This window comes from Silurus meridionalis, chromosome 23 (genome assembly GCF_014805685.1).
Source record: "Silurus meridionalis isolate SWU-2019-XX chromosome 23, ASM1480568v1, whole genome shotgun sequence".
Lineage (NCBI taxonomy): Eukaryota > Metazoa > Chordata > Actinopteri > Siluriformes > Siluridae > Silurus > Silurus meridionalis.
In genome coordinates this window covers 3,122,686-3,143,039 of record NC_060906.1, presented here as the reverse complement: position 1 = coordinate 3,143,039, position 20,354 = coordinate 3,122,686, and the positions used below count along the sequence as shown (strand labels likewise).

Sequence of the window (20,354 nt, the reverse complement as noted above, 5' to 3'; positions counted from 1 at the left end):
GGGAAGTGTAGGAACAATAATGTAGTTGCTGCAGGTTGTTCAGATAAAAATAGTAGGATCAGAGGTTAAAGTTGTTACTGCCTTTAAAGTTCAAGTGTAAAGATTGTTAACAAAAAAAATGTTTTTATAACAGTACAAGGGAGATTAACCGAGATTTACAGAGGCAAGAGAAATGCACAGTGCCAAAGAAATGAATACAGGAAAAATACTAATCCAAGCTGTATTTAGAAAGCTAAGCTAACTAACAGCAACAATTTAGCTGACTACACTAGGATACGCTATCAGAAAAATACAATTTGCCCACACATTTGCCCTCTAACCTAGGATGCCTAAACAATGTGGATATATACACGGGGAAATGTGGGTGAGTATATATATAGGTGAGTGTGTGTGTATATATATATATATATATATATATATATATATATATATATATATATATATATATATATATATAGAGAGAGAGAGAGAGAGAGAGAGAGAGAGAGAGAGAGATAGGGCTGTCAAAATTCAAACCCAAATTCTTTTGAACGGCACTAAATTTTATTAACGCAATATCAATTCAGCGCTCATTTCTGTTTTACCATTTTAATATAAAATATAAATACATAAATAAATAACTAAATATAAAAGAGGCGAAATTAAAACCTTCAGCACAGCATACATTTATTCACGATGTCTCTTTCTTTACTTAGATATAAAATAAATAAACTCCAGAGAAAATATTTTTAATCAGTAAACATTTGTTTTATTTCTGCACCAAGTCTCAAATCAAACACCAAATCCACCATGATTCACACAATTTACCCTCTGGGTGGTGTTTTGTGGGTTTTTCCCTCATAATGAAGAAACGAACTTAAATTACTGTCTTTATTGATCGTACAGATAAAAACTATACATCATTCAAATCTGTAAAATGTCTCATTGTGTTTGTATTCACTTATAACAAGAAATCGCTGTTTTTGTAAAATAAAGTAAACCGACAGGGGCGCTCTCTGCCATGTCATCTCTCTTCACAAACACCTCAATAAAACAACCTGAATATCAGTGAATATTTACCTCACAGACATAATAAATATATGTGTAGAAAACTCGACATGACTTTTACATAAACCACATTCACATCGAATAGAAATATTCTCTGATTCTGTAATCGGTATGATTTATACCATAAATCCCATAAAACCATTACAGACCATAAATCAGTCTGATTATGATAAAAGCTTCTTGACTTGAAGAGGTGCAGTTTCTCCAGGATCACCTCATTAACTGTCCGTGTGGAAACATAGCAAAGGTTCCGTTTGGTGTCCTGATGATTTACGTCATTTAAACCATCATTATTACTTTAAAACATTTACAAGAATTTTTTGTCTTCATGCTCTATGTTGCATCCATATTTCTCTGTGTTGCGGGTAGGAAGTATTAATATATGGTACATTTAGAACAGATAGAAATGTGTGATTAAATATTTACAGTCTAACCCACTTATCTCGACCTCGGTTAACACGCCAACCCTATTACGTCAACGTTTTTAAAGTGGAACCGCCTTCTTAGATAGACCCTTACGAGGCCCATCCAAGTAGAACCCGTCTTGAAAAATCTTTTTACCATAACTCAATTTCAGGGTGTTATCGAATCTGCGACCTGGATAGTTCGAGGCTTTTTATTTGGAACCAGTTTTAATGAAACTGTATGCACCAGAGTTGTGTTTTTGCACCTGCAACAATTGGAACAACTCTGACCTCAAATATTATTGTGCATCTTTTCCATAGCAGAAATTGAAAAATTCTCCGGATTTAGGACCATTTTTGTAAGTCTTGTACTGGTCGCTACGATTGACAAACTTGACTTTTGTAAAAACATTACAGTGGGATAATCTGTATGATGCTACTTAAAGTTTTAGATGTACAGTAAAGCGCTAACTTATGCTCATTTTACATTGTTCAGAATGACTCCATCGAGAAAAAAAAAGTGAATGCATCCTGAAAGCCCTTATTGTCTACCTGAATGAAGACCATCAAACCTTGTGAAGGAGTATATGGTAAGTCATTTTCATTTTTCTAAAACATATTTTATGTTTCTGTGCAACAAACCCCTCCTCTCCCTCTTGATCTGTTGGTAATTCTCTTTTTATACTTAATATTTTTAGGATGTTAAACATGATGTCATTGCAACTCGATGCACAACACCACCCTGGGAATCTATGACATCGTACATGAAGGAGCAGATGCTACAGACCCATATGAAGATGTTGGCATCATCAATAAAGGCATCCAAATATTTAAAAACCTGAACAATGTGTCAAATGCATGTTCTGTGATACTTGGTCTAATTTATGCATTAAACTTGGCTTACCCACAAGATCTGAGATACACTTTTGAAGTATTTCAAAAGTTATTTATGGAACTAAATGCAAACAAGCATTCAAACAAGCTCCAGGTCCTGAAAAAATAAACTCTTTTTATAAGGCAGGACAGACTGTATGTTTTCTCCATAAAGTTGTGCTGTTTGCTGTAGCAGTACTGATCATGTTCATTCCTTCATGTTGGTCTTGCATTGAATAACTGATGCATTGTTAACTTTTTGTCAGTTTCAAAGAAAAAGGAAATATTAAAAAAAAAGGCTTTTGTATTATTATTTGTTTTGTATTATTATTTGTAAATGCTTATAGTTTTATTAGTATTATTGAAATAAGTAAAAATACATTAGAGTTTTGGAAAATAAATATTTTAATATTTTGTACTGTACACATTGTTGTTGGAAAAAAAAATTTAAATACCTGTAGATTCATTGAATAAACTAATCAATAAAAACAGATTATTTGTTTTGGTTGAAGGCAACAATATCAATTTTTAGAATAATTGAACTTAATTAACTTAATATATTAAAACTAAATTAAGAATGTTAAGTTGATTTAACTAAATGACATTACATTAACTTTTTGTAATTAACTTAAGTTTACTGAAATTAATATTGTTAATTATATGCAACCTAACTGAGTTACGTGGAACCTGTTGACATAAGAAAGTTAAGTAAGTCCAACATATCATTTTTTTTAGTGTATACTAATGTGTGACATAATGCTTCACCAACACTATTAAAGCTAGTTTAAGCAGATCAATTTTTTCATCTACATCGTTAATGATAGCAGCATAATCTGATTTACATTGTTTGGAAGCCCAATACTTGATGTCCTCCTCAGTAGGCTGACTCTGAAGTATTTTTAGGTCAATGTCTGGTATATTAAAGATATGTGACATCATCAAGATCTCAGGGTCCAAGGGTATTGTGTCCAAATCTACTGGTTGTTTTGCTGCTTCCTTAGCTACTTTATCCGCTAATATGTTTCCCTGAATTTCCTCTGAATCACCTGCGGCATGTCCTTTAACCTTCACTATGGCCACTTTGGCAGGGAGTTGAACAGCATTTAAAAGGTCGCCTATAAGATTAAAATGTGCTATGGGCTTTCCATCAGCTGTTTTAAAGTGTCTTTGCTTCCATGTTTCGGCAAAATCATTTACAACACCATAAGCATACTTAGATTCAGTGTATATATTCACTACTTTACCTTCAGACAACTGAGGTTGTGTAAAATAGCTGTTACCTGATGTGAGGTGTTCAGTATCAAAGGATGTGACGGCACCGTTTACTCAGCATCTCGGACCATCAGAGCCGCAGCAGCTACTGCACGCAAGCACGAGGGAAACCCTTGTGTTATGTTGTGTACAGATTCAGAAAGATACACAACAGGGAGATATCTGTCTCTGTGTTCCTGGGCCAGAATCCCCACAGCCGTACCATCACGTTCTTCACATAAAGGTGAAAAGCCTTAGTATCATTCTGAAGACCTAAAGCTGAAGCAGACTGTAGGGCCTTCTTGAGGGCAGTAAAACTATCAGACATTTCATGAGTCCACAGAATGAGATGTGATGGAGGAGCTTTGTGATCAATAGCACTATGCAAAACTTTATCATGCATAAAGTTACATAAATGTATTTATATAACAATAATATTATTATTATTCCAAACAGAGGAATTTGGAAAACATTTGTATTATTGTTATTCGGTAATAAAGTGCTGAATAAAAGACTGGAATTTGTTATTGTTCTCCATATTCATTCTAGTGATGCCGACCCCTTTCTTTTTTTTGTCTGTTTATAGTTTTAATTAGGTCCCTTGGTGGTCTAGTGGTTAAGATGCAGCGCTCCCACCGCTGCGACCCGGGTTCGATTCCCGGTCAGGGAACCATCCCCAGCCACTCTCAGTGCCGGTCCCAAGCCCGGATAAATTGGGGAGGGTTGCGTTAGGAAGGGCATCCAGTGTAAAACACATGTGCCAAATCAAATGTGCGGCGGATCCCCTGTGGCGCCCCCTAACGGGAGAAGCCGAAAGACCATTTTTTTACAGTTTTTTTTATTTAATATTAAGGGTTTCCTCAAGTTTATTTATTTATTTTTTTGCAGCTTATTTTGCACTTTTATTTGTTTAATAACACTACTTTTTAAAAGGTCTTCCTCTGTCTCCCCATGTATCATACACGCTGATCACGTGGTTTCTCCAATTTCACCAGCATTCACTAATAATTTAGTGTCCACTTAATCATCAGTCATAATCTACAAGTGATATCTGTTCATAATGGATTATAACATGTTTATGGAATTTACAAAGCTTCTTTTAGAGAGAAAACCCCAAGAACGGCGATAAACATCAGCATTACATCCTGAAACGAAAAGCCTCGAATTTCTACATGATCGCTAAATAATTAGCGGAGGAGCAAAATGTGAAGGTTGTTAAGGACATTACTATGTCTATAAAATAAACCTAAGGTATTGTGTAAAATATTTTGTAGTGTTTCTAACAGTTCCATTCGCTGCCCACTGCTGAATGAAAATTCCACTTTGCTAATGCCAGTACTTGAATATGTTCATTTTCACCCTCATTTATATACTTACAAATATCGCCCTGATCACACTCTATATTTATTTACATTACTTTTGTGTGACTGATTAACCATCATATGTAGCTAATATGAGTAACAAAATAGTTTTGTGTCCAAATTTTGATCGAAATAATCATCCAAATATTAACACATAAAATAAACAATTTTCACTTCAATTTAATTCATTTTTATTTTTATAGCGCTTTTAACAATGAACATTGTCTCAAAGCAGCTTTACACAGATAATGTGGTGATTAAAAGTGAAGATGTTCTTTATAAGTAAGTTTGTCCCTGATGAGCAAGCCGGTTGCGACTGTGGCAAGGAAAAACTCCTCGAGATGGCACAAGGAAGAAACCTTGAGAGGAACCAGACTCAAGAGGAAACCCATCCTCATCTGGGTTGCACCAAATGTCTATTTATAGCAGATATACAGATGATAGCAGATGATCAAAAGTGAAAAGTAGTCCTGAGTCAGTGTAGGAGACTGTTGACATTAACTACAGTCCAATCCATCCTCAAAGCACCCGTTTTTACTTTGGAATTTCATGGAACCATCCAAGGCGCTGATGAGAAACCATCCCAAGCTGCACAGAGTAGCCTCCAAATGAAGAGAACTCTATCCAAAAGGCAGGCCTGGATGTAGTGGGAAGATCACGAAGGGGAGAGGGCAGGAACAATGGTCACTGGAGCCTCAGGAGCATGTTTAACTCGAGCGAGAGAGAGAGAGAGAGAGAGAGAGGGTGACGGGAAGAGAAGTATATGGATTATAAAGTGTCTTTATTGGTGTATGAAAGTTAATGTCACTGTGCAGTTTGGACTCCAGCAAGACTCACTATGGCAGCATAACTACAAGGGAGAACCAGAAGGTAACACAGACATGAGGATCTCTGGGATAAGAGACGACCCACCACACCACCATCAACAAACCTGAGTGAACGTGTGAATGTGAGGGGACCACAGCATACAAATATCACAGTTCACCAAACACTCTATATCCATGTTCCCTCCAGATCTGCTCCTTTACCTAAGAAAAATCTACTGATAAAAGGCCTGACTAAATAAATAGGTTTTCAACCTCGACTTGAACACTGAGACTGTGTCTGAGTCCCGAACACTGGTTGGAAGGCTGTTCCATAACTGTGGGGCTTTATAAGAGAAACATCTGCCCCCTGATGTAGTCTTCATTATTTGAGGAACCAACAGATAGCCTGCACCTTTTGATTTAATTAGGCGTGGAGGATCATACTGGTACAGAAGTTCACTCAGATACTGCGGTGCGAGACCGTTAGGTGCTTTATACGTCAGTAGTAGTATTTTATAATCAATGCGAGATTTGATTGGGGAGCCAGTGTAGACAAATTAATGAGCACCTGACGACCCCATCTGTTCCAGACGACCCATTCCTGCCTCCTCACATCTTCATGCAACCAGCTGTTACGTGTGAGATGGGCACACAGACTTCGCCTGACCTTCCTGTTCTTTTACATCAGGAGACACAAACTGATAACAAAGATTCTGAAGGTCTTCGCACACCTGCATCGACTCCTCCTCTCTCTTCTCCTTATATCTCTTCTCCATATCATTCTTACTGGTCTCCCATTGACTACTCTACATCGCCCCCTCCTGTGTATTATCCTCCCATACCTTCTCCTGAATCTGACCTTGACCGCTCTCCTTCACCCTATTCACTCTTTTTCCTTGATAAATGTAATTAGTCTGACTCATATGTGATTGTTTTTATTTTCATCTGCACATTTACAGCATCAGAAAAACCCTATTATTTTTATTTATTTGAATCAGACTAACAGTTTCCTTTCTACTTAGAGTAAATAGATTAAAAATGTTTGATTAAAAAACGGGCTAAATAGGTTTGATTAATTTATTCATGTAAAGTTTATGGTATCTAATAATTTCTGTACTAGATATATGCTAAATATGTTGAATGAAACATGCTCTAAATAAATTGGATTAAAATACAAGGTAAATCGGTTGGATTAGAATATCTCTCTTCAGATTGATTTTTTTCTAAAGAAGAAAATAGAGAGACTAACATACAATAAAACTATACCATTTCTAAATCATACAACCCCAATTCCAAAACTGTTTGGACACTTTATAAATAAAATAAATAAAAACAGTGCAATGATTAGCAAACCACATAAATGCATATTTTATTCACAATAAAACATGTTTGATGTTTAAACTGACAATATATCCCATTGCAGGGGGAATAAAATTGTCATTTTGAATTTAAACCGCAACACATCTCAAAAAAGTTGGGACAGGGCCATGTGTAGCATCATGTCTTGTGTCCATAAAAGCTGGTAACTGAGGAGACCAGTTGCTGAGGTTTTGGGAGAGGAATGTTGGCCTCTTGGTTCTTGGTTTCCTTTGTTGTATTTTTGATTTCATGAGGCACCAAATGTTTTGACATGATGAAAGGTCTAGACTGCAGGCAGACCAGTTCAACACCCAGACATGCAGACTACTACAAAGTCACATTATTGTAATAGATGCAGTATGCAGTTAGTATTGTCTTACTCAAATATACAAGACCTTCCCTGGATAAGAAATCTTCTGGATGGAAGCATTTGTTGCTCTAAAACTTGTATATACCATTCAGCATTGATGAAGCCTTTCCAGATGTACAAGCTGCCCATTCCACAGGCACTATTCCAAGTGGTCCATGGTTTCCAAAAAAATAAATTTACATTTTTATACTTCTGGCCACAGAACAGTTTTCTACTTTGCCTCAGTACATTTCAAAATGAGCTTTGACTCAATAGAGGATGGTGGTGTTTCTGGATCATGTTCACAGAGAGCCTCAAAAGGCAAGACATTGACAACAATTAGGAGGCTGCGATGAATTACACAAAGGTTTTCTTACCTGTCTCAGGTTGTATTTTGTACATTGGGCCATAACAAATACAGTCCATGATCTGACATATATATTCTTATCCCAGTATGGATGTCGTTTACTAGCGGGACACCTTTTTTCAGAAAATGTTCTCTCCAACACCCTGTTACCTGCTGGAGGAATGAAATATTCAACACTCATTTGGCACAATGTGTGTGTATGTACAGTATATATATCTAGTGTGTGTGTATAATAGTGTAGATAACATTGTAATCCTTATTTAGATAAACTGATCTATCAGATGATGTTCAGAAATGCCCCGTACTTCTTGCCATAGAATTTAGTTAGGTGTAGTTGGACTAGACTTCTCCCTCTAAATTAGATGTAAACAATATTCTGATGGCTTTTTCTGTGTCTGTGCCCTGGTGTGATTACTGAAAATGAAACTTGGAGCCAGTGAACTATCCCTTTAAAAACTAAATAAAAAAACTGTATTCTTAGTTTGAAAAATTCACATCAGGAGCTGATGTTAGGGAAATTGTGCTTTTGTAATGATCTTCAATAAGCATAGCTCCGCCCACATTTTCCACAGAATTACAGCTTCTGTCCTGTATGACTCTGCTGGTGTTTGAGGAGGCTACTCGAATAATGAAAACTTTTCCCACAATGTCAGTGTTACCCGCATCAGGGCTGGGAAGCCTGAATGGGTGAGGTGAATTAACCGCTTCTGCCGGCTCTGTAGAATGATAAATAAAACGCTGTGAGACAGGAGTACTGGCTGTAAGCTCCGGCAAAGTTTAATTAACTCTGAACGCCCGGTGCAGTACCTTAGTTAAACAGCGCTAAACGCCCTCTACAGGAAACAATAATAACAGCAACATTTTCTTTACCCACAACAAAGAATGTAACAATGAATTTACCCATCAATAAACAAATGTTGAAGGCATCATTTATGAACAACACAAAAATTTAAAGGGGGTGTCCTTTTTTTCCTCTTTAATTTTAACATCTATACATATATATTTTTTCAACCTACTACACTCTCCCCTTCTTTTTTTTTATGACTCCTGACATCTGAATAACCTCTGAAAATGTGTTATTTGCTTTCATTCTCTTCTTTGAATCACTACCTCAGTACACCTTATGACAACAATGACAACAAGGGTTGGTGGCCATATACTGAAAGTAATGTGTCCCATTTGGAGATATATATGGTTGGGTGAGTTGTAGTGAGTGTACCTCTGATCTCCAGGGTTGGTAAGATGGAACACCCAGAGTGTCATATGTGAACATTTCTCTTGGTTTTCCCACTCTTTGTGTCCTTCTCACATTTCCTTCCTCCAACCCTGTAGTTCCCCTTTCCATTTCATTTTCTGCAACTCTGACTGTTTCTCCTTCATTCCTTTGCCTCTCCTCATCTGGCATCACAGACCTTTGATTTTTCCCAGGAACAGATGGAGACTCAAGAATTTGTTCCCACTCCTGACCCTGGTTCCTTGGTGACTCACCTCTTTCGTCAGGATAAAATTCTGTTGCAGTTGGACGGAGGTAAGAATGGTTTTGGGTTGTTTGAGTTTCAAGTTCACTCTCTGTTGGTGAAACTGTCACAAATCTATAGCAAGGTATGTTCGTACGAAGGTTATACCGGTAAGTATGTTCCTCCTCATCTGAGGCATCTGAGTCCGACTCATCCTCCAGCTGATTTCTTACTTGTCTTCTGTGTTTCCCTTTCCTTGTCTCCTTAGCTTCAGCACTGGGATCTTCCAAAGGTAAATCATTGACAGTGAGCAAGAGGTTGCGATGAAGCACTCAAAGGGTCTTGGAACCTGTCTCGGATTGTATCTTGTATACTGGGCTATCACCGATACGCTCTAGGACACGATGTACATCCTTTTCCCAGTATGCACGTAACTTTCCCGGGCCACCTCTTTCCGAAAGGTTTCTTACCAACACCCGGTCTCCTGGTTGAAGAATGACACCTCTTACCGCTCGGTCATAGTATTTCTTGCCCTTTGCTGAAGACTTTTGACTGTTCTCTTTCGCGATCTGATATGCTTGCCTCATTCTGTCTTCCCATTTCCGTGCAAAAGTTTGTTGATTTGAACCCTCTGTCTTGTTTTTCAGGTTAAACAGCAAGTCGACAGGCAATCGGGGTGATCGGCCGTACAAAAGGAAGAATGGAGAGTAGCCGGTTGCTTCATGCCTGGTACAATTATAAGCATGCACAATGTGAGGCAAGTAGTCCTTCCATTCCTTCTTTTTCTTTTCCTACAGAGTCCTGAGCATTTGCAGAATTGTCCGATTTAATCTCTCCACAGGGTTACACTGAGGATGATATGGGGTGGTTCTAGAGTGGGCTATTCCTGACAACTGTTGTAACCTCTGAAACAGTTGGTTCTCAAACTCTCTCCCTTGGTCGTGGTGGAGTTTTTCGGGATACCCAAAGCGAGGAATGAAGTCCTGGAAAATCTTTTCTGCTGCTGTCTTACCGGACTTGTTTCTCGTAGGATACGCCTGCGCGAAGCGGGTGAAGTGGTCTACCAGCAGAAGAATATACTCACAACCACCCTTGCTTGGCTCAAGATGCAAGTAGTCCACGCTCACCAGCTCAAATGGGGAACTAGATGTAATGGATCCCATGGGTGCTCGTTGGTGGACATGTGGATGCTTTTGTTTTATGCAAGCACACTTAGTTGTTACATACTCCTCAATCTCCTTCCTCATTGAGGGCCAATAAAAGCGTTCACGAGCGAGATGGAGCACTTTCTCCACTCCTACATGTCCCATTTCATTGTGCAACTTTCTAAGTACTGTGGTTTTAAACCGCAGAGGGAGAACTAATTGTCTGGCCTGTCCTGTCTTACGGTACAAGATCCCGTCCTCTAGCTCCAATTTGGTCCATTCAAAGAGAAGTCGCCTTGTTTCTCTTTTCATGTTATTCTTGTCTTTTTCGTTTGGTGTCCAGCCCTGTTCTTTCAACATGATTATCTCACATATCGCTGGGTCATCTCGTTGTGCAGCTTTGATGTTTTCATGGGTGACTGTGGAGATGCTACCCTCAGTGCATATTACATCTTCCCCTCGACTACTGAGCTCTAAGGCGGCAACCCACGGAACATCACTGTCGGCCATAGCTTTACTACCCTGCCAAACAGCAGACACAGTTTCAGGTGATAGGGTTTTCGTGTGTTCACCCATGACCTCAATCAGTTTCAGGGGTTGTCTGGACAGTGTATCGGCGTCGACATTGGCTTTACCAGGTCGGTATCGGATGTTAAAGTGAAAGTCCGCTAACTCACCCACCCAGCGCTGCCCTACTGCATTCAACCTTGCTGTGCTGAGGATATAGGTCAGCGGATTGTTATCGGTGTAAACTGTGAATGTTGGAGCATAGTAGAGATAGTCTCTAAACTTATCGCAGATGGCCCATTTGAGTGCCAAAAATTCCAGTTTACCCGAGTGTAGGTGGTAGTTCTTTTCAGCCGGAGTTAATGTGCGGGACCCATGCCCGATGACGCGGAGTTTATTGCCCTGTTGCTGATAAAGCACAGCCCCTAACCCTTCATTCGAAGCATCGGTGTGTAATACAAAGGGCAGGTCACAATTTGGGTAAGCTAGCACTGGCGGGCTTGTCAACATATCGACAAGTTTGGAAACAGCCTCCTGATGTTTTGCAGTCCAAACGATTGGGGTTCTCGAGTTAAGCTGCCCTTTTTCATTCTTTCTTAGTGCACCTCGACGATTGGGAACTTGGGGGTTTTGCGTACTCTCTCTTGTTCCAGGTGGCGTGAGGAGAAGCTCAGAGTGACTTGGCCAATCTCGAGAAGTCTTGGATGTAAGACCTGTAATAACTCAGGAATCCCAGCAGCGTCCGCACTTCTCCCACTGTGCGAGGTTCCTTAGTTTTCAGGGCCATGACCGCCTCCAAGTCTGCTGGGTCTATTTGGATTCCATCTCCGGACACCAAGCGACCAATGTATCGCACTTGACTTCTAAATAGCTCACATTTTTTTGGTCGAAGCTTAATTCCATGCTCTCTCATCTTACTAAAAACATTTCGAAGATGGTCAACATGGTCGCTGAAGGATTTTGAGTAACACAGTACATCATCTAAATAGGGTGCGCAGCACTCATCTCTAATACCCTCCAACACTCCTTCCATGCATCGTTGAAATGCAGCTGGGGCGTTTGTTAACCCAAAGGGAATACGCACCCACTCGTATAGTCCCCACGGAGTGTTAAAGGCAGTGACATGTCTAGAGTCCTCACTCACAAATCCCTGATGATATGCGCTTCCCTGATCCAGAATGGAAAACCATGAATTTCCCCCAAGGCTGTCTAACAGATCTTGAATCCTGGGGAGGGGATGTCGATCAGGGATGGTCTTGCGGTTAAGAGCTCGAAAATCGACACACAAGCGCAAGCTACTGTCTTTTTTCCGAACACATACCACTGGTGACGAATACGATGAGGATGACTTCTTGATCCAACCTCTGTTCAACAGATTCTGCACATAGTCTTTCACCTCCTTATAAAGGGGTTTTGGGATGGAATTATAACACCTCTGGACTGGTGTATCATCAGATAAACGGATTTTCAACTGCAGATCAGGAATACACCCGATGTCTCCCTCATCCTGAGCAAACACATCTGACTCCTCAAACAACATTTTTCTCACAATATCTTGTTCCTGTTTATTGAGGTGTTCAACAAGATCAACAGGTGGGTGCCATTTTTCTCCAACTCTTCTCTCATGATGTTCCCTTTTACAGACATCGTCCGCTGACGTGAGCTGGGATGCACACAAAAGCGCACCATTGATCTGTTGATCTGAATGTGAAATGCTGGAGGAAGAGCAAACGGGTCTAATTTCGCTGATGGGTTCGATATTACCTAAGACAAGTCTCTGAGGTAGGTAAATGTTATGATTTGTGGAATTTTGAACTGGAATCTTCACTGTCTTTGAGGCACCAGGAGGCACATTTACAACAGCAGGAAATAACTCCAACCCTTCGGGGATGAAACTTTCTGACGCTGGTTCGAACATCATGGTCCCACCCTTGTGCCCTGTTCTTACTCTGCATTTTACCTCTAGGACCTGACCACAGGGGATGGTGGCTCCTGACTTCCCAGTCTTTACTATACAGCTGGTAGTACATTCTTGGAGGAGGTTAGAGTTCACTGTGGACACCAAGGTTTCAGTGGCACCTTTTTGCATCTGCAAAGCTTCAGACAGAAGATCAATTAGGCTCAAGTTATTTGCACAGTCATTATTCTCCCTTATGATCTCCTCAATTACATTGAACCCAAGCAACGGGCAGTCCATGCATTTTCGACTCACCAAAAGGGGCACTTGGATGGCGATTTTGTTTTGTTTGCCACTTGTGATCTCTAATAAAACCTCAACCCACCCATCAAAGGGTACAGTTGTCCCATTTGCTGCAGTGACGTGCAGCTGGCTATCTGCTAATAAAGATTCTAGTGGTTGAATTTCGATGTTTGGTAGGTTCTTCTTTAGCCACATCTGTCCAGCCATACTGATCTGAGCTCCACTGTCCAAAAGCATTTGAGTCTGGACACCATTTAAATGGCAAGTTATCATGCAGCGACTGCCAATCAGCTGTGCGACACGCTTTCCTCCAATTTCCTTTGCTCTGTTGGATGTGTTCTGTGTTACAGGTTGCTCACTTCTGGGTGCATGGAAAGAAGGTTGGGACACGAGATCTTCTCCGGTCACTGGTGGTCCCTCCCCAGTGACCTCCTCTCTTTTAACGCCCGACTTTTCATGAGACAGCCCACAGCTCGGTGCCCTGCTTGACCACAGAAGAAACAGTGAGTACATACTTCAACATTTTGGGCTATACACTGTTGACATTTACCCTTTGCCTCTGATTTTACTGGTTGTTGTGCACTTGCAGCAACGGTTTGGGTTTGCTGTTGAACACCAGGGCCCATTGACATGACAACTTTCTCTAGATTCTTCGTCAATGCAGATACTTGTACAGAAAGTTCATGAATAGCATCACGATTGGCTCTAACTTCGGCATGATTCAGTGAAGAACATTGCCCCTCCACATCCTCCTGCTGTGTCACACTTGCAATTGTGACTTTGGATTTGTAGGTGTGTCGTTTTTGTCTTTCAGTTTCCTCACTAACAGACTGTGTAATCAGTTCTAGGATCTGATCATCTGAGGTTTCCTGTGTACCTATTGCTGCTTTAATGTCCCTCCGGACAAATATGTATTTTTCATTTAGACCCTGATACAGTGAGTGTAGAAAAACACCTTGGACCAGTTTGCGGTCATACTGAAACTCAGATCCTGTTTGTTCTGAAGCAAACAACACCCTCTGCTTAAGCCCCATTAACCTATACATAAACTGTTGAGGGGATTCTTTGTCCTGTTGTTTTGCATTGCTCAGCTCCTGAAATAATTCAGTACTACTTTTGTCCCTAAGGTGAGCTCTAAGGAACCGTTTCAACTCAGCTACGGTAAGGCTGTCTTTTGTAATAAGCATCTCTTTGAAGGTACCAGGTTTGATAACCTTTAACACTGTTCGAATAACTTCTGACTCTGAGAAATTTTCTGCTATACCTTCATCAATTTGCTTACAAATACTGTTGAAACTCAAGTCTGAATTTGAATCAGAAATTTGCCCACCGTAAATTTTGAACTCTCTACGTGGCAGATATGATGCAACATCAGAGAATCTGATCAGACCAGTCATTTGTTCAGACACTCTAGGCAGTGGAATAGTTTGTTCAGCTCTTAAATGTGATGTCAGACCTGGAGTTTGTGCTACCTGCACCCTTGCAGCCGCTGATGTCGATGCAGGTCGCGATACCAGTCCCACAGTCTCTTCATTTTCTGCGACATCCGAAGCCGAATCTTGATCTGTAGCAGTCAACTCACGAACGAGGTCATGAAGGGTCAGCAAACGGGCCATTCCTTGGTCCTCAAGACGCTGCAGTTGTTCTCCTCGCATGAAATCAACGATGACGTCGTAGAGTTCCACTTCTGTTGCATCCCCGTCTGGGACCCCCTTTTCTCCCTCCTCCGCGCAACACAGGGCTACCTTGTAGAGTGCTTTGCAGTTAGAAGAGCAGACCAGCAGGTGGAGCTGCTTCTCGATCTCCCACCGTAGTTCTCGAAGAGTAGCCATGACTGGACTGCTGGTGTCTGCCGTTCAACTCGCTGGTCTGGGACGAATGACGTTTAACCACTGTGGTTCTTTGATGATCAGCACCCGACCACCAGGTGGCGCTGATCCCGGACGAGCCCCCAAATTGTTACCCGCATCAGGGCTGGGAAGCCTGAATGGGTGAGGTGAATTAACCGCTTCTGCCGGCTCTGTAGAATGATAAATAAAACGCTGTGAGACAGGAGTACTGGCTGTAAGCTCCGGCAAAGTTTAATTAACTCTGAACGCCCGGTGCAGTACCTTAGTTAAACAGCGCTAAACGCCCTCTACAGGAAACAATAATAACAGCAACATTTTCTTTACCCACAACAAAGAATGTAACAATGAATTTACCCATCAATAAACAAATGTTGAAGGCATCATTTATGAACAACACAAAATTTTAAAGGGGGTGTCCTTTTTTTCCTCTTTAATTTTAACATCTATACATATATATTTTTTCAACCTACTACATCAGCAGTGAGACGGCATCTCTCCTGTGTGGATTCGCTGGTGTTTCTAAAAATTATTCTCTCATTTAAAACTCTTCTCACAATGTGTACAGTGATACGGCTTCTCTCCTGTGTGGATTCGCTGGTGTACCCGAAAAGTACTATCTCGATTAAAACTCTTCCCACACTGTTCACAGTGATAAGGCTTCTCTCCTGTGTGGATACGCTGGTGTATTTTGAGATGACTCTGGCGATTAAAACTCTTCCCACACTGTTCACAGTGATACGGCTTCACTCCTGTGTGGATACGCTGGTGTTCTTTGAGACTACTCTGATGATTAAAACTCTTTTCACACTGTTCACAGTGATACGGCTTCTCTCCTGTGTGGATACGCTGGTGTATTTTGAGATGACTCTGGCGATTAAAACTCTTCCCACACTGTTCACAGTGATACGGCTTCTCTCCTGTGTGGATGCGCTGGTGTATTTTGAGATGACTCTGGCGATTAAAACTCTTTTCACACTGTTCACAGTGATACGGCTTCTCTCCTGTGTGGATTTCCTGGTGTACCCGAAAAGTACTATCTCGATTAAAACTCTTCCCACACTGTTCACAGTGATACGGCTTCTCTCCTGTGTGGATGCGCTGATGTATTGTGAGATGACTCTGGCGATTAAAACTCTTCCCACACTGTTCACAGTAATACGGCTTCTCTCCTGTGTGGATACGCTGGTGTACCTTGAGACCATGCTGTTGAGTAAAACTCTTTCCACACTGTTCACAGTGATACGGCTTTACTCCTGTGTGGATGCGCTGGTGTATTTTGAGATGACTCTGGCGATTAAAACTCTTCCCACACTGTTCACAGTGATACGGCTTCTCTCCTGTGTGGATACACTGGTGTTCTTTGAGACTACGCTGATAAGAAAAACTCTTCCCACACTGTTCACAGTGATACGGCTTCACTCCTGTGTGGATACGCTGGTGTTCTTTGAGACTACTCTGATGAGTAAAACTCTTCCCACACTGTTCACAGTGATACGGCTTCACTCCTGTGTGGATACGCTGGTGTTCTTTGAGACTACTCTGATGAGTAAAACTCTTCCACACTGTTCACAGTGATACGGCTTCTCTCCTGTGTGGATACGCTGGTGTTTTTTAAGACTACGCTGATAAGAAAAACTCTTCCCACACTGTTCACATTGATACGGCTTAACTCCTGTGTGGATACACTGGTGTTCTTTGAGACTACGCTGATAAGAAAAACTCTTCCCACACTGTTCACAGTGATACGGCTTCACTCCTGTGTGGATACGCTGGTGTTCTTTGAGACTACTCTGGCGATTAAAACTCTTCCCACACTGTTCACAGTGAAACGGCTTCTCTCCTGTGTGGATACGATGGTGTATTCTGAGATGACTCTGGTGAATAAAACTCTTCTTACACTGTTCACAGTGATACGGTTTCTCTCCCGTGTGGATTCGCTGGTGTACCTTGAGACTACTCTGATGAGCAAAACTCCTCCCACACTGTTCACAGTAATACGGCCTCTCTCTTGTGTGGATTCGCTTGTGTACTTGAAGATGAGAAAATCGGATAAAACTTTTCCCACACTGTTCACAGTAATACGGCTTCTCTCCTGTGTGGATACACTGGTGTTCTTTGAGCCTACGCTGATAAGAAAAACTCTTCCCACACTGTTCACAGTGATACGGCTTCTCTCCTGTGTGGATACGCTGGTGTCTTTTGAGATGACTCTGGTGAATAAAACTCTTCCCACACTGTTCACAGTGATGCCGCTTCTCTCCTGTGTGGACACGCTGGTGTTCTTTCAGAACAGAATTTTGTGTAAATGTCTTCCCACAAACTGAGCACGGGTGCATCTGAAAAACACGATAAAACAATTCAATAATCTGTAAGAATTTTAGATTTGTCACGTATCAGAAACGTCTGCTACAGTTATCTATTGTGGCTTAAAATTGCTGAAGCAGCCTAAATCTCAGTTTTGCAAATGCTGATGGAGCTGCTGAATAAATAAAAAATATACACAGGATAAAAGTATAAAATTAAGTATTTTAAGGAGTTTTTGAGAACAGTTCACTGTTCATGGTTCTATTTTGTTTTAAAAATCTTTAACATTTCTACCATCAAGACGGAGGAGGTTTGCTAAGCAGCAATATGATCTCATTTTATATTTCAGAAGAAAAGGAAAAAAAAAAGTGTCGGGAAAAGGGACAGCACCAGCTATAGGCAAATCAGGCAATTGCCTAAGCCCTGTATGTGAGGCCTCGTGATTGGAGGTGGGGGTTTGGGCTTGGATATAAAATAACTCACTCAGCTGAAGTTGAACATTAATATGCACATTTAAGTAAATTTATGAAATTACTGATAACAGATTTTGTATAAATAATAAAGTTCAGAAATAATATATTCTGAAAGCTGGAGGGAAGGAGGTTTGAAGGCCTCCAAATATCTAGAACCAGCCCTGGTTGGGGAAGAAATCATGTTTGAAATTACAGCTAATACCATATGATTGCTCTTTAAATTTCGAGAACATTTTAGGTTTATGGCATATAACGATGTGATCCCTACACCTGAGAATGTGGATATTTACCCCCATGGCAGAAAGTTAACAGCACTCTGGACCCCTCAGAAAAACAAACCCCAACCTTCTGCTCAACACAGTGGAAATGTGGTTGTATCACACCACACTTTCTGAGATGAGACATAAATAAATTGTACCTTTGATCCAGCAGCAGCAGGAGTTTGTGGAGGTTCTCCTAAAAATCTCCGTCTGTAATCTGATTTCATGATCAGAGGTCTAAAGAATCAGGACACTGGAAGAAAAATGCAGAGGTTTATGACTCCAGAATGTCCACTAGATGGTACCCGGGCAGCTCAGCTGCTACATTTCACTGTAACTCACCTTTGGGTAAAAATCCGCTAAATCCAGGAAAAACGGGGTTGAAGCTCACGCGTGATAAATTTATAAGGTTGACGCACGGAAAATGGAGAAAAATCACGAGCCCAACATTAACTTCAGACGGAAGCTCGTGAAAGAAGTCTATAAGTACAAACATGGATCATTCACAAAGCAGTGGGCAGGGCCAACGGGTTCGAATTCAAAATACTCAAACAGCATTGGCTCAGCCATTTTCAGGAAGTCAAATCTGATTGGTTGTCTGCCACTGTGCCTGATCTTTAGTGGTTGAGCTTCATGAGAGACATGACTTCATCATCTATCACTCTTCATTCTCTTCTATCATCATTCTCCATTTTTATTTGTTCATAGATTTCGGTTTACAAATAAACGGAGATTCACACAAATTAATTTAATTCACAAATCAATGAAAATGAGGATTTAGCTTTACTAAAGCTGCGCAAATTTGCGTAAATTTCCTGGACCTAACACCTAGTAGCACCCCTGCTGAGATTTTCACAGGCCTTCAGCTCCATTGTTCTCCTGCTTTTGTTGTGCAAACACACCCATTACCTGTGAGGCCTGGCACATTTGCATTTGTTTACTACTCTGAACTACAACATTTGTTGAAGCTCAGAGGCCTTGGTGTTTTGGGGTCTTAGTGCATGGAACTTAGAACACACACAGTCTTGTTTTTTTTAGGTGCATAAATTGTCAAGGAGACACTGCCACTTCTAAGCACTGAAGTGGAGAATACCTCTCACTGTGCAGTGTCTTTTGCAAGTTGAGGAAGTTCACGACCGGACTTTATTCACCGTGCCCAAGTAGCGTTGTTTTGCGCTGCAGCAGTCTGTGCGACAGTGAAGTAAAAAAATTGTCCATCGTGACATTTCTCCCATCATCCAAAAATGGCTCCATCAGATTCATGAACACGTTCTCTGCCAGCCTCTCTCCATTCTGAAGACTGGGGTCGCAGCAAATTTGTCTGTTTTCACCCGTTCTGCCCGCGTGTCCTTGTCATCAAATCAAAGGTGTTGCATAATTGAAATGAATCTATCTCGGGGCATTGATTACTGGCACCAGAAAGCTTTCTGACCAGCAATCCACAATGGCACCACCGGGACACATGATTGCTCTTACAAACAGAATTTAAATGAATTCCATCAGTTCATAAATTGCCAAATTCCAGTCCGGCTCTGTTCTGCGGGCTTGATGGACTCCCTGATGGTCTGCAGCATTCCCACGTCTAACAGGCAAAGGAAGCTTTGGAGCACGCTTGTAATTTTACGCTGTCGGAAGATAAACAAATAGAGAATAGTAAATTTACATGAACCTCACTCTAAATGGGTTTATATAAATATTATATGTACTATGGCAATGACAAACCTTAGCAGACTCTGTGGGTCCAGCTTGCGCAGTGAAGCACGTGTGATTTGCTACTGCACTGGGCATTCCAATGTCCTCATCTACCCACACAGTGCCGTCTTTTGCCGTCTGGCTCAGACAGGGCTTCCCAGTACCACGGTGCATCATCCGTGGAGGCATGTTGGGTTCTTGTTCTGTCTCCTTTTAGGATTCTTCTGAGGTGGTATCAGTGGCCTGCTGGACAAATTAAATCTCTCCTCCATCAGAGTCTGCTTCGTCTATTTCCTGAATGCGAAAAAAAATGCTTGTCCCTCCTGGGTCGGTCTGCTTTTATGCACAGCACTGTGCTGTAGTCATGCAATGACTAGGATTTTCACTATCTGGTGTGCGCTGATCAGGGGATTGTACTCGCCCCAGCGTGTCAGTCAAAACACGGTACAGGATTCACAACACTCAACTTTACTGGGTATAGAACTGATCATATATGAGGTGATTCTTGTTATCTTAGCTGCTGTTCAGAAGGTTGCGTGATGCAGAATGCATGCTGAAAGGCCAGTGCTGATTGACTCTGCTGAATGGTCAGTGCTGAGTGACAGGTTGCACGATGTCAAATGGCCACTGGTAGTTCACACTGTAGTTC

General features: G+C 41.0%; 1 non-coding gene and 1 pseudogene across 1 annotated transcript; one reads left to right on the top strand and one right to left on the bottom strand.

The window, feature by feature from the left end:
* Positions 1 to 4,172: 4,172 nt before the first annotated feature.
* Positions 4,173 to 4,245, top strand: trnag-ccc. Its single transcript has one exon. It is a non-coding gene; the product is annotated as a tRNA-Gly (tRNA).
* A 10,937-nt stretch (positions 4,246 to 15,182) lies between these two features.
* Positions 15,183 to 20,354, bottom strand: part of LOC124377346 — a 93,261-nt pseudogene continuing 88,089 nt past the window's right edge.